This window comes from Lampris incognitus, chromosome 19 (assembly GCF_029633865.1).
Source record: "Lampris incognitus isolate fLamInc1 chromosome 19, fLamInc1.hap2, whole genome shotgun sequence".
Taxonomy (NCBI): Eukaryota; Metazoa; Chordata; class Actinopteri; order Lampriformes; family Lampridae; genus Lampris; species Lampris incognitus.
In genome coordinates, this window is record NC_079229.1 from 5,773,799 (window position 1) to 5,785,796 (window position 11,998).

Here is an 11,998-nt window from a genome sequence, read left to right on the forward strand (position 1 = left end):
GTTTTGTCCTCTGTGTGTGTGTGTGTGTGAGAGGAGGGGGGAGGGAGGAGGCCGGCAGGCGTGTCCTCACACAATTAGATTGAATAGAAGAACTGAACAGTTTATGTTTGTTTGAGGTTGTATACACGCTTACTAAACCACAAATAAACACTGTCTGCTCTGCAGGACCCTGTGGTACTAAACTGCCGTTGATGCATGGAGCCGCACTCGCTCGGTGGCGGCATCGATGGAGGATGCTCCACTCTCTCGCTCTCTCTCTCTCTCTATATATATGGTGTTGTTTACTGTGTCTTATGTACTCATTAAAATTTTGCCTACTTCACCATAAGATATGTAATAATTGTAAACAGTTTCTAACCGATGTAGTTATTTCATGCCTCTACTGCCTGTCTACCCTGTCCACTTGGCACCTATTGCACGTCTATCTGTCTTGGAAGAGGATCCATCCTCTGACGCCCCACCTGAAGTTTCTAGTTTCTATCATTTTTTTTTTCCCCCTGTGGAGTTTTTCCCCTCCTCTGAAATGAGGGGCTAAAGGATAGGGGTGTGTGTTGCACATTGCACAGAATGTAATGACACTGCAGAGGCCCTCGGGGTGTGCATTGTGATTTAGGGCTATGCAAATAAAATCTGACTTGACACTAAAATGAGGGTCAGTGTGAAATTGTGGTTTAGGGCATAATGCAGTTCCAGTGTAATGGCGACACCTGTTCCTGCCGAGGTATTTTGCCAAGTGTTTTGATTTTTTTTTTTTTGCAGGGTAGAATTCTTTTGTCGTGGATCCACATTAATACACAGAGTGAATAAAAAAAAAAGAGAGAGAGAGAGAGAGAAATGAGCTTTGCATCAGTCTTGAGATAGGAAGATCCTGCACACTGTGCACTGGATCAGCATCACAATTCAACGATCATACCAACATTTTAAAAATCCATCCATCCATCATCCAAACTCTCCTGCTCTCAGGGTCGCGGGGCCCTTTTAAAAACACACCTGACAAAGGTCTAGAGGGACCGAAACGTCACTATAATCATTATATTGTGATGCCGGTCAACAGCAGTGTGCAGCCATCTCCCTTTTTCAAGACCGGAATGACACTTTCCAATGCACCTGCATCCCAGATGACCGGATGTGCGGGAATATCTCCTTTGAAAAAAGAAAAAAAAAGTTTTCCCCGAAAACGAACACAAAAACGAACAAACCGCGAGACGACCGACGAGAAAAGGCCGATCCTAGATAACTGCAGGCATCTGCGACGACCCGAGGAGCGGAGGAAAAGATGTCCGCGGGCTTTGCGGACGCGGGGCTGCTCGGCAGCAGAGGGTGTGAGAACGCAGCCGCCCCAGCAAAGCCTCGGCAACTGCGCCGCCGCTGCCAGCACGTGAAACGCAATACCGCCGAAATGTGGAGCATGTGCAGGCATATTCTCCAGAAACCGTAGACAAACATAGACCATGAGAACCGGCCTTTGTGACCCCTGGATGCCATAAACAAAACTTTTCCGTGACTTTGACACACCAGCACATGATACCGCTCATAAAAAGTGTTCGCCGCATCACACCTGCGCTGGAGCCGTCACCGGCTCCCCACCGTGCGTGGCTATAAGTATGTGCATGCATTCTGGAAGATTCCCTTTCATTCTCAGGCTCTCTCTCCCTCTCTCTCACGCACAGATTCAGAATCAGTCAGACACGCATACCCCACATAGACAGACGCATAACCTGTAATTTGTACACGGGGGGGGGGGGGGGGGCTCTCCTTTCCATTGCCTTTGGCTCGATGTGTGTGGCTTTCCAAAGCGTGCAGTAGCATCATTTGTAATTCAATTAACTTCATCTTTCCTGGCAAAAAGTCCAGGAAAGTCCTCTGCGCACTTTGCAATGTGTAAAAAAAACAAGCAAAAAACAAAAAAAAACAGCCTACTGGAAAAACTCACAGCTTGAGTGGGTGTGGATGAAATACTCATGAAATCCATCCATCCATCCTCTGAACCGCTCATCCTGCTCTCGGGGATGCTGGAGCCTATCCCAGCAGTCATTGGGCGGCAGGCGGGGAGACACCCTGGACAGGCCGCCGGGCCATCACAGGGCCGACACACACACACCCATTCATATGGAGGGACAATTTAATTTAGTACGGCCAATTCACCTGATTTACATGTCTTTGGACTGTGGGAGGAAACCGGAGCCCTCGGAGGAAACCCGCGCAGACACGGGGGAGAATATGCAAACTCCACACAGAGGACGACCCGGGATGACCCACCAGGGTTGGACTACCCCGGGGCTCGAACCCAGGACCTTCTTGCTGTGAGGAGACCGTGCTAACCACTGTGCCACCATAGATATATACTTTTTTTTGGGGGGGGGGGGGTTCCTCCTCTTTTTCTCCCCAATTGTACTTGTCCAATTACCCTCCTGGTCACTACTCCACCCCTCCTGCCGATCTGGGGAGGGCTGCAGACTACCCTGTGCCTCCTCCAATACAGGTGGAGTCACCAGCCGCTTCTTTTCACCTGACAGTGAAGAGTTTCGCCAGGGGGACGTAGTGTGTGGGAGGATCACGCTATTCCCCCCAGTTCCCCCTCCCCCTTGAACAGGCACCCCGACCGATTAGAGGAGGCGCTAGTGCAGCGATCAGGACACATACTGACATCCGGCCTCCCACCCGCAGACACGGCCAATTGTGTCTGTAAGGGACACCCGACACGGGGATTCGAACTGGCGAGCCCCGTGTTGGTAGGCAACGGAACAGAACACTACACACCCGGACTCCCCGAATTTGGACATTTCAACACGTTGCAGCCGCAGCTGGAGGGCTGCGGTCAATACATCACCTCCACGTATTTAAAAGACACCACTGAACACAGAGCCATCAAGTTCAACTGCGGGTATTTCAGGGTGACTGGAAGAGATAAAGCCTGTCACGGCCGCCAGACCACGGCAGGAAATGCAAACTGCTACTTAGAGTTACAGCCAAGCTGCGCCCACACGGCTCTTTCGGTCAGAGGCAAACAGGACCAGAGACTACCAGTCCAGTACAGCATGGCCGTCCCAACAAACACGTAAGCACATATGCACCTTAACGTGCAACTGTGTGTAGGGATGTGCATGCGTGCATGCATGCATGCACGCGTGCATGCAAAGGCAGGCACTGAAGGGGAATGTGAGCAGAGGCTGAGTGTGTTTGCTCGCTCCAGGGTAAAAAAAAGGGGAAGAAAGGGAGCAGAGGAGCTGAAAGAAACGCACGCTGGCTTCCATTAGCGGAGCTGTGGAGCAGGGTGGAGGGCTGAGGAACACCACCACCCCATCCCACCGCCACCGCCACCACCACCACTCCATCCCTTCCCATCCCTCCATCCCTCCCTCCCCATTATCTCCATTCTAGAAGGGCGGCAGATGAAAGAGAGCAGCCCCCCCCCCCACACCCCCCAGGGGCAGCACTTCTCCCTCCAACCTTGCACCGATGCATTCTGACGGCTGCTTAATTGTACGTGATACAGGCAGGGCCCTTTCTCTTTCAAATCTAAAACAGATTGCTTCTCTCCAGGGAGCGGATTATTGGACAAGCGAGATGACAAAGCAGGGACAGTGAAGCCCTCCGGGGGGTGGAGGCAGATGGGGAAAGCTGGTAGAGTGTGTGTGCGTGTGTGCGCGTGTACACACATTTCACCATGTTTCGCGTGTGCGTCCTCGTGCTATGAGAAGATTGTGTACGTGTGCGTGTGCTTCAAATGTGTGCACGTGTGTGTGTGTATGTGCACGTCTTCGGAGGGAGAAGAGGAAGAAAGTGTTTGTAAGATCCAGTGCCTTCTCTGATCCCAACACTGTCACTAGAGACACTGAACTCCTGCAAACACTCTTGACTCCTTTGCTTCCCCCCTTGATCGCATGTTCACGCCTCCCCTCTCTCTATTTGTCTTCCCTCCTTTCTCTTGTTCTTCTCATCTGGGCTCCTCCGCTCCTCCACCTCATTTCTGTCCTCTGTTCTGCACCCCCCCGACCTCACTCTCTCTCTCTCTCTCTCTCTCTCTCTCTTTCTATCTCTCTCTCACTCTCTCGACCAAGTTTCTTTCTTTTTCCCTCTTAAGCCCATGCTGCATCCACGTGCAGCCAACATTTGACAAAAGCTGCCCTGGACCGCACAAAAGACATAAAATCCTCTCTTTCTCTCTGTCCCGTTTCTTTCTTTCTCCCTCTCTCTCGTACTTACATGTTGTCTACTTTCACCCACGCCCAGCAGCCCCTTGTTTTCTCACTCAATTCACTCCGGGGCTAAAACAGCCAGTCAGTTGAGGGGGTCACTACTTGTTGCTTGGCTCACTTGGTCCTTCTCAACTGGTTGTTGTGGCAGGGGCTGCAGAAATGAAGAAAGGAGCAGGGGAAAAAGACACAAAAAAAAAAGAAGCAAAAAGCTGACACAGCACAAGTAAAGCAGAACTGTACCCTGGCTCGGTTTTGCTCCTTTCTGTGCAGGATCGCCGTGCTGGGCCAGAAGCTCAAGGATGAGATGTTTCTGTGAGTGATCAGCGAGATATGTTTTTTTGCCCGCCGCCAAACAGAGAGACTGAAACATCACTCGGGGGGGGGGGGGGGTTTGCTAATGTGAGCTCCCTGCTTCCTCAAAATAGAGCACCGCAGTTTAATCTTGTGCATGTGGGCGCAAGTGTATACACACCCAGCGTGGGCCCAGATATGTCCTACACAATTCTCAGGAGCAATGCCGTTAAAAGCCAAGGTTGGCTTCTCTTTCAAGGGCTTTGTGTCAGCTTGTTTTCGGATGCACATTTTATTCCGGTGCGATGCTGGAGCTGTAAGGACAACAAGGCGACCGAGAAAGTGGCTGACTCGTCTAAAGATAGCTTCCGTGGATACCACATAAATAAAGCATGCCGTGAGCTCAGTGTTCGAATACTGGTCATTTGTGATGATAGGACCGTGCAATTGTCCCCAGCGCTAGTGTGCAATCACGCTGGTGAGAGGAACACCATCATTAAGCTGGAGATATAAACAAGTGCCTGAGGAGAGGGTGGTTTAGGAAACTTCTGCTTAACACAGTCACACTCATCCTGTCTCTCCACCATGCACAAAGGCGCACTATCATCACTGTTGGCTCAAAGACCAATCTTAAAGGTGCCAGACTTTGCACTTATTGGCACTTTTCCTTTTTTTTGGGGGGGGGTCCCTCTTTTTCTCCCCAGTTGCACCCGGCCAATTACCCCACTCTTCCGAGCCGGCCCGGTCGCTGCTCCACCCCCTCTGCCAATCCGGGGAGGGCTGCAGACTACCACACGCCTCCTCCCATACACGTGGAGTCGCCAGCCACTTCTTTTCACCTGACAGTGAGGAGTTTCACCAGGGGGACGTAGCGTGTGGGAGGATCACGCTATCCCCCCCCCCCAGTTCCCCCTCCCCCCGAACAGGTGTCCCGACTGACCAGAGGAGGCGCTAGTGCAGCGATCAGGACACATACCCACATCTGGCTTCCCACCTGCAGACACAGACACCTAACCAAGCCAGAGGTAACATGGGGATTCGAACTGGCGATCCCAGTGTTGGTAGGCAACGGAATAGACCGCCATGCGACCCAGACGCCCCAAAGACGAATCATAAAAGGCGTCGGTTTGCACTTACTGGGGCTTTTCTGTCTTTGCTGGGCAGATGAGGAAAACACCCAAAAAACCTATGCTCCACTATTCTTTTACCAGATGCAAAGAGAGAAAAAGGGCTAAATCCTGTCTTTAACGGGCCGTGCCAGGCCTGTATGCAAATTGTGCGGAAAAAAAAACAAACAAAAAAAGTTTGGCCTCTTTTTCCGTCTTTCCAACGTCATCTCTCCCCTGGCTGTCCTTTTCCTTTCACAGGCCTTCACGCTCTTGATGTTCTCAAGGAAATTGATAAAGTCATTTGAAAGGCTCGCCGTTGCACTTGAACCAACAGAGAGCGATGGAAGCCGTTACACGCACCGTCGTCCCTCACGGCAGGTTCGAGGTGACGCCTGAGAGGACCCGGTGAAAGGTACGGGCATGACAGTTTGATGTAATAGGCGCAAAAATACTACACCCGTTCATATATTACACTGGCAGACGGGCATTCTACCCCCCCCCCTTTTTTTCTCCCCAGTTGGACCCGGTCAATCACCCCGCTCTCCGAGCCGTCCCGGTCGCCGCTCCACCCCCCCTGCCGATCCGGGGAGGGCTGCAGACTACCACATGACTCTTCTGATGAGTCACCAGCCGTTTCTTTTCACCCGACAGTGAGGAGTTTCACCAGGGGGACGTAGCGTGTGGGAGGGTCACGCTATTCCCCTCAGTTAGCCCTCCCCCCTGAACAGGCGCCCTGACTGACCAGAGGAGGCGCTAGTGCGGCGACCGGGACACATACCCACATCCGGCTTCCCACCTGCAGACACGGCCGATTGTGTCTGCAGGGACGCCCGACCAAGCCGGAGGCAACACGGGGATTTGAACCGGCGATCCCCTGTTCGCGCAATGCTTCTTGGCACTTTTCTGTCTTCTGTTGACAGATGACAAAAAAAACCTATGCTCCACTATTCTTTCACCAGATGCAAAGAGGAAAAATAGGCTAAATCATGTCTTTAACAGGCCTGTATGCAAATTGTGCAGGGGGGGGGACAAAAAAAAGAAAAAAGAAAGTCTGGCCTCTTTTTCCGTCTTTCCAACGCCACCTCCCCTGGCTGTCCTTTTCCTTTCACAGGCCTCCGCTCCCCTTCGTGTTCTCGGGGAAATCGATAAAGTCGTTTGAAAGGCCCGCCGCGGCACTTGAACCAACGGAGCGGCGTGGAAGCCGTTACGCGCACCGCCGCCTCTCGCGGGAGGTTTCGAGGCGACGCCTGAGAGGACCCGGTGAAAGGTACGGGCCGACGGCGCGTGACAGCTCGGCGCGAAAAATATCACACCCGTTCACATATTACACCGGCCTTCTACACACAGCGAATCCCTCCTCGCATTTTGTGAGAAACAAGGAGGCCGTGCCGCGTCCAAAATCCCCCCCCGACGTGGTTTTGATTTGGGGTTCGTAAGCGAGAGGGACAGAAAGGTAAAACACTTAACATATGTGCCCAGGTCTGCTGCACGACCCCGCCTCTAAGCAGCTCACGCATAGGACGGCCTCCTAAATCAACTTAATGCAGCGTTCTGCTCGGTTATAGATCCCCGAAATCAGGGCGCTGGCGTCGGGCAGACACGGATTCTTTGTGTTTTATGCGTTTCCTGCGGTAATTATTTAGTCTGTCTATTGTGATAAATGCCTTCGCCCTTGTTCATCAGTCAACCGTTATGAAGTCACGCAAACATGTCGGGGAGCTGATTCACTGCGGCTGGCACTCACACCGGGATATATTAAACAAACTCGCACACGCAAACACACAGGCATGCATGCGCGAGCGCACCGAAACACACCCAGGCAAGCAGACGCACACACGCACACACACACACACGCACGCACGCACACTTTTCCGTGCGGATGAATAACTCTTAATATCGCAAAAACACAGTCTGCAACTTTTCTTCCACCCTTATGCTTTCACTCGCCATGTCTGAGTGTGTTTTTCACACACACACACACACACACACACACACACACACACACACACACACACACAGAATAATCAGTAGATTCAGATGATGGTAGGGCAGCTACTGGAACAACGTTTGTCTTGGCACGCCTCTGCCCCCGGAACCTCATTACTTGCACCAGCTGCTCATGCTCTTGTTTGTAGCACAGTAAGGCTAAATTGTTTAAAGGATCTCCCCTCTCATCCCAGCTGGCAGTCACAAGTACCCCTTAAAACTGTTCCAAAGCTGCTTTTCAGTGAGCCGGATTGGGGAAATTAGAAATTGAACCTAAACACCGCTAGGTTAGACGCGGGTGCGGGTGCGGGACGGAGGGTGGATCGGAGAGCTGCCGCGAGACAGCGCCGTCGAAGGGATGAGGATCCCGTTCAGGGGTCTAGCTGTGACGTAGCCCTCCACCTCTCTGCATCCTGCCCGTCCCAGAACACACTTCGGGGCCAGTCATGCCTGGAGATCTTAGTCATCCCGCGACACGTACGCCTCTTGCGCTGGGTGCAAGTGCTGTGCAAACTTACCTTCTGGGAAAACGAGGTCTGACTAAAGTGTTTCCTCTAGTTCTCATGGAGTGGTGGTTACACACACACACACACACGCAGAGCCCCATATATACACACACGCACAAGAACAATGATAAGTCACTCACATGGATCGCCAAAACAATGGAACTTTTTAAATGGAGTCATACTCGGGGCCAAACTCGGTGACTCAGCTGCAGCTTTGGCTGCAGCACATCCTGACTGTATTGCAACAGCAGTGAAAATATACTCAAACCGCTCTTCTGGATGCACTGCTGTGTGTGTGTGTGTGTGTGTGTGTCTGTCTGTCTGGGTGATGCATGAGTTCAACACGGGAGGCAGAGACCCGCGAAACCCGTCAGGAAACACCTCTGACAGCCTGTCTCGGTGCATGCTCAATAAGCCAGGTAGCAACATCCAGGAAGGTTGAATCAGTTCATCCGAAACATTGTATCCATATGAACCGATTCAACCTTCTCTGATGAACCTCTGGCAACAATGCTGAGTTACCGGATCAACGAATGACAGAGTCACCAATTTTCACTCCCCCGTCACCAACACTACACTACTCTGTTCTCTTATCGGCCACTTTTGGCGACGCCGTGCTCAACACGGCGACGGAGACGCGGTCGGCACAAGCCACAGGTGGTGGCGTTAAACGCTTTTGGGTAACATGCAGGAAGCGTAGCCACGGCTGATTTACCAAGGTAAACACATAGTCGTCACACAACTGCAGCTTTCACCGATACAACCGCCTCTCTTCTCAGCCCCGCCGCCGGTTCACACACACTTTCACAGCTGCGCAATCTCCAATCGCAAACACCTCTCTCTCTCTCATACACACACACACACACACACACACACACACACACACACACACACACACACAGTGCCCGCAGCTAGGTATAAATACTATACATCATATTCCCTCTCCACTGGCAAGTTTCCCGTCTCACTCGACTTGAGTTAAATAGCTGAAGTGAGGCGTACGTTCCCCCCCGCGTCTCTCCCGCTCCCTTCTTCGGCTATGACAGTCCGTCCGGAAAGCGCTCTTCAACAGCCCATCCATTTCGCCCGCACTGACACCGTCTGCCAAAAGTGCACTCCGGATTAGATTTATGAAAAGCCTAAACCGGGGCTGAAGTGAGGGAGCGTTAAATGCTACACTGAGTTCACAGAACGGACCTAACTAGTGGAGTAATCCTAATTTAGACGCTGGTTAAATAAATAAATAAATAAATAAAACAAATTAGAAACTTGACCGAGGTGAGCAAATGTCTTTTTTTTTTCCCCCCCCAGGCGAAACGAGAATATGATTGATACGGGTCCAACTCAAACCCGAGCTTTCTCCCCCCTAATGCATACGAGATCTCGTTACTTGTTTAGGTTGGAACGGAGGTCCTGGCCGACTGTCACTCATGCAAATAACTTCTCCGAGTAACAGCAAGCTTCTCTTTCCTGATCCACCGGCAGTTACACTTCCGTAGGTCCTGCACTCGGTAAAAAAAAAATTAATAAAACCAAACCAAAAAAGGGGTTTCGCTCACGGGAAGGGAAACTGACATTAATGGAATGCACTGCCTTCTAATCCCTGGAGAGGCAGGAATTCGCGACAGAGGGAAGTCCTGTCATTCAGGAGGAAAACTATGAAGGCTTGCAGACAGAGAGGTCTGCTGTGCGGCGTACGGGCAACACGGACCCGACACCGCCACTACGGACCCCCCCTCTCACGCAAGACCCCCGCTAAAAGCCCTCAGACACAAAGCGGCAAACATGGACTGCTGCACTGACAAACTACTACTTGCAAACATGACAGGAGGATGGGGATGAGGTGAGGAATGCGGGGGAAAAAAGGGGGGTAAAATAGAGGAAAAACAGATAGCAAAAGTTGCAGGTACCTGGAGGGCAGTAGAGCAGAGAGCTGGCTGAGTGAGTGGGAAGGCGAGGATTCCTCTCTCTCTCTCTCTCTCTCTCTCTCTCTCTCTCTCTCTCTCTCTCTCTCTTTCTGTCTCCCTCTCTCGAGTTTTCTTCTGGCCGTCTCTTCTCCCGGTTCTTCCTCCGCTCGTAGTAGACCGCGGGGGTTGGTGTCTCGGCGTTTGGGATTTAGGGTTGAAGAGCAGAGAGGAGGACCACACAGCTCCTGTGAGACAACCTCTCTCCTCTAATCCTCTCTCCGATGTGATGACACTCTCTAACCTCCACCATCTGTTGAAACACGTCCCGGAGCAGTCAGCCCCGCGCTGTGTCAAGAACCCCACACCCCCTGCCCAATCACAGCCCAGCTGCTGGGTGGCTCCGCGCTGCCAGGAGGCAGGGACAAGGACAGCCCAGTGCAGGGAGACCCACACACACACACACACGCTGTCTCACAAATACTCGAGATGCAAGAAAACCCCCAGCCTCCGTAACCTGAGAGCCAGAGAGGGAGAGGGAGAGGAAGGGTGAGGGAGAGGGGGGGGGGAACGAGAGGGAATGGGAGGAGAAAGAGAGCGAGCAATAGAGAGAGCGAGAGACGGGGAAAGGGAGAGCGAGGTTTGAGAGGCAGGGTGGGAAGCACAGGGAGAGAGAGAGCGAGAGATTGTGAAAGTGGAAGATCAACGACTCCAATTGACCGGTAATGTTACTTAACGCCTCTCTTAACGAAACACATGCATGTGCAAACACGCACGTGCGGGCGGTCAGCGCTTTTCCTCCTCTGCCCCGGACCCCCTTCTTCGCTCCGCTGCCCCTTTCCCCCCGCCACGGCGGCGACCGGGTCTTGTCGGCACTAGAATCAACCCAATAAAGTAATAAAACTCCGCATTGGCCCCAGCAGTGGGAGTGCTGCTGGCACTAAACTGTTACATCTGCAGGGGCATGAGCACAGGCAGCAGCGCTCACACCTTAGCGTGATAAATCCTTGCAGTCCCCTGGCTGCATTCCTGGCCTTCATCCATCTACTGACTCCAGTTAAAAAAAAAAAGAAAAGGAAGGCAGAGGAGAAGACTCCGAGATTGCACAGCTAAGACGAGGAAGAAAAAACCAAAAAAAAGAAAAGGAAGAGAGATAGGAAGAGGATATGAGTGTACCGCCAGATAGCAGCAGAGTGATAAAGCTGATGATGATGATTTAGCTCTGGTTAGCTGACGCAGGTCGTGCAGATACGAACCGATCTTTAAAAAAAACAAACGAACAAACAAATCAAAATGTAGGAGTGACCGTCACAGAGGGCTCCTCAAACATCAGCGCCATTAAAGGTGCATTTCCTCTACGATCAACTACGTTTGGGGTAATTGTCTTGCTTGGGAGGCCCGCTGATGCAAAACAAACGCTCTCTCAGCGCAAATTAAAAACCCCAATCATTCAAGTTAAACACAGGAAGCACAAGGTGACAAAGGCTGTCCCGCTGATCACTTAGCTGGCCCACTGTCCTACCCAGTGAGCTATTAAAAATGGATTATGGGACCTTGACGATATCCTGGTGCGACATCAAAGGTGACAGCTAATGAGCCAATACAGTTCTGATCTCCGACAACATGACAGTGAGTTCATCAGAGGTGCGAAACACCAAACAAAGGCCTCTAAGTGGCCTATTTTGCATCCTGTAAGCAGCATTAACACCTGGAGATGGAGACCCCCACCCCCCCACCCCCGTCTCAAGTCATCCTTTGGTATTTGGTGTCAACGTGTTGTTTACCTTCCGTTAAAGATCGGCTCTTATTTAACGGTACAGTCATGACGACTTCCATCTCAAACTCGCTTTTATCCTCTTCAGTCTCAATCAGGACTGGGCCGTCGAGCAGGATGAACGTTTATCTAGGATGCAACCAAATTCCTGTTAAGTTTCCAAGTGAGTTTACTTCACAGTATCCTTCAGATCTCCACAATGTGTATCAACTTTCCACACACACACACA

General features: G+C 51.6%; 1 protein-coding gene across 6 annotated transcripts in view; it reads right to left on the minus strand.

The window, feature by feature from the left end:
• The window catches only part of sulf1 (sulfatase 1), a 49,093-nt gene extending 38,761 nt beyond the window's left edge, over window positions 1–10,332 (minus strand). For all 6 annotated transcript variants that reach the window (XM_056299023.1, XM_056299022.1, XM_056299025.1 and 3 more), the window contains exon 1: window positions 10,002–10,332. The gene's annotated coding sequence lies outside the window, so the exon portion shown is untranslated. The remainder of the gene's footprint in view (window positions 1–10,001) is intronic.
• Window positions 10,333–11,998: the final 1,666 nt, after the last annotated feature.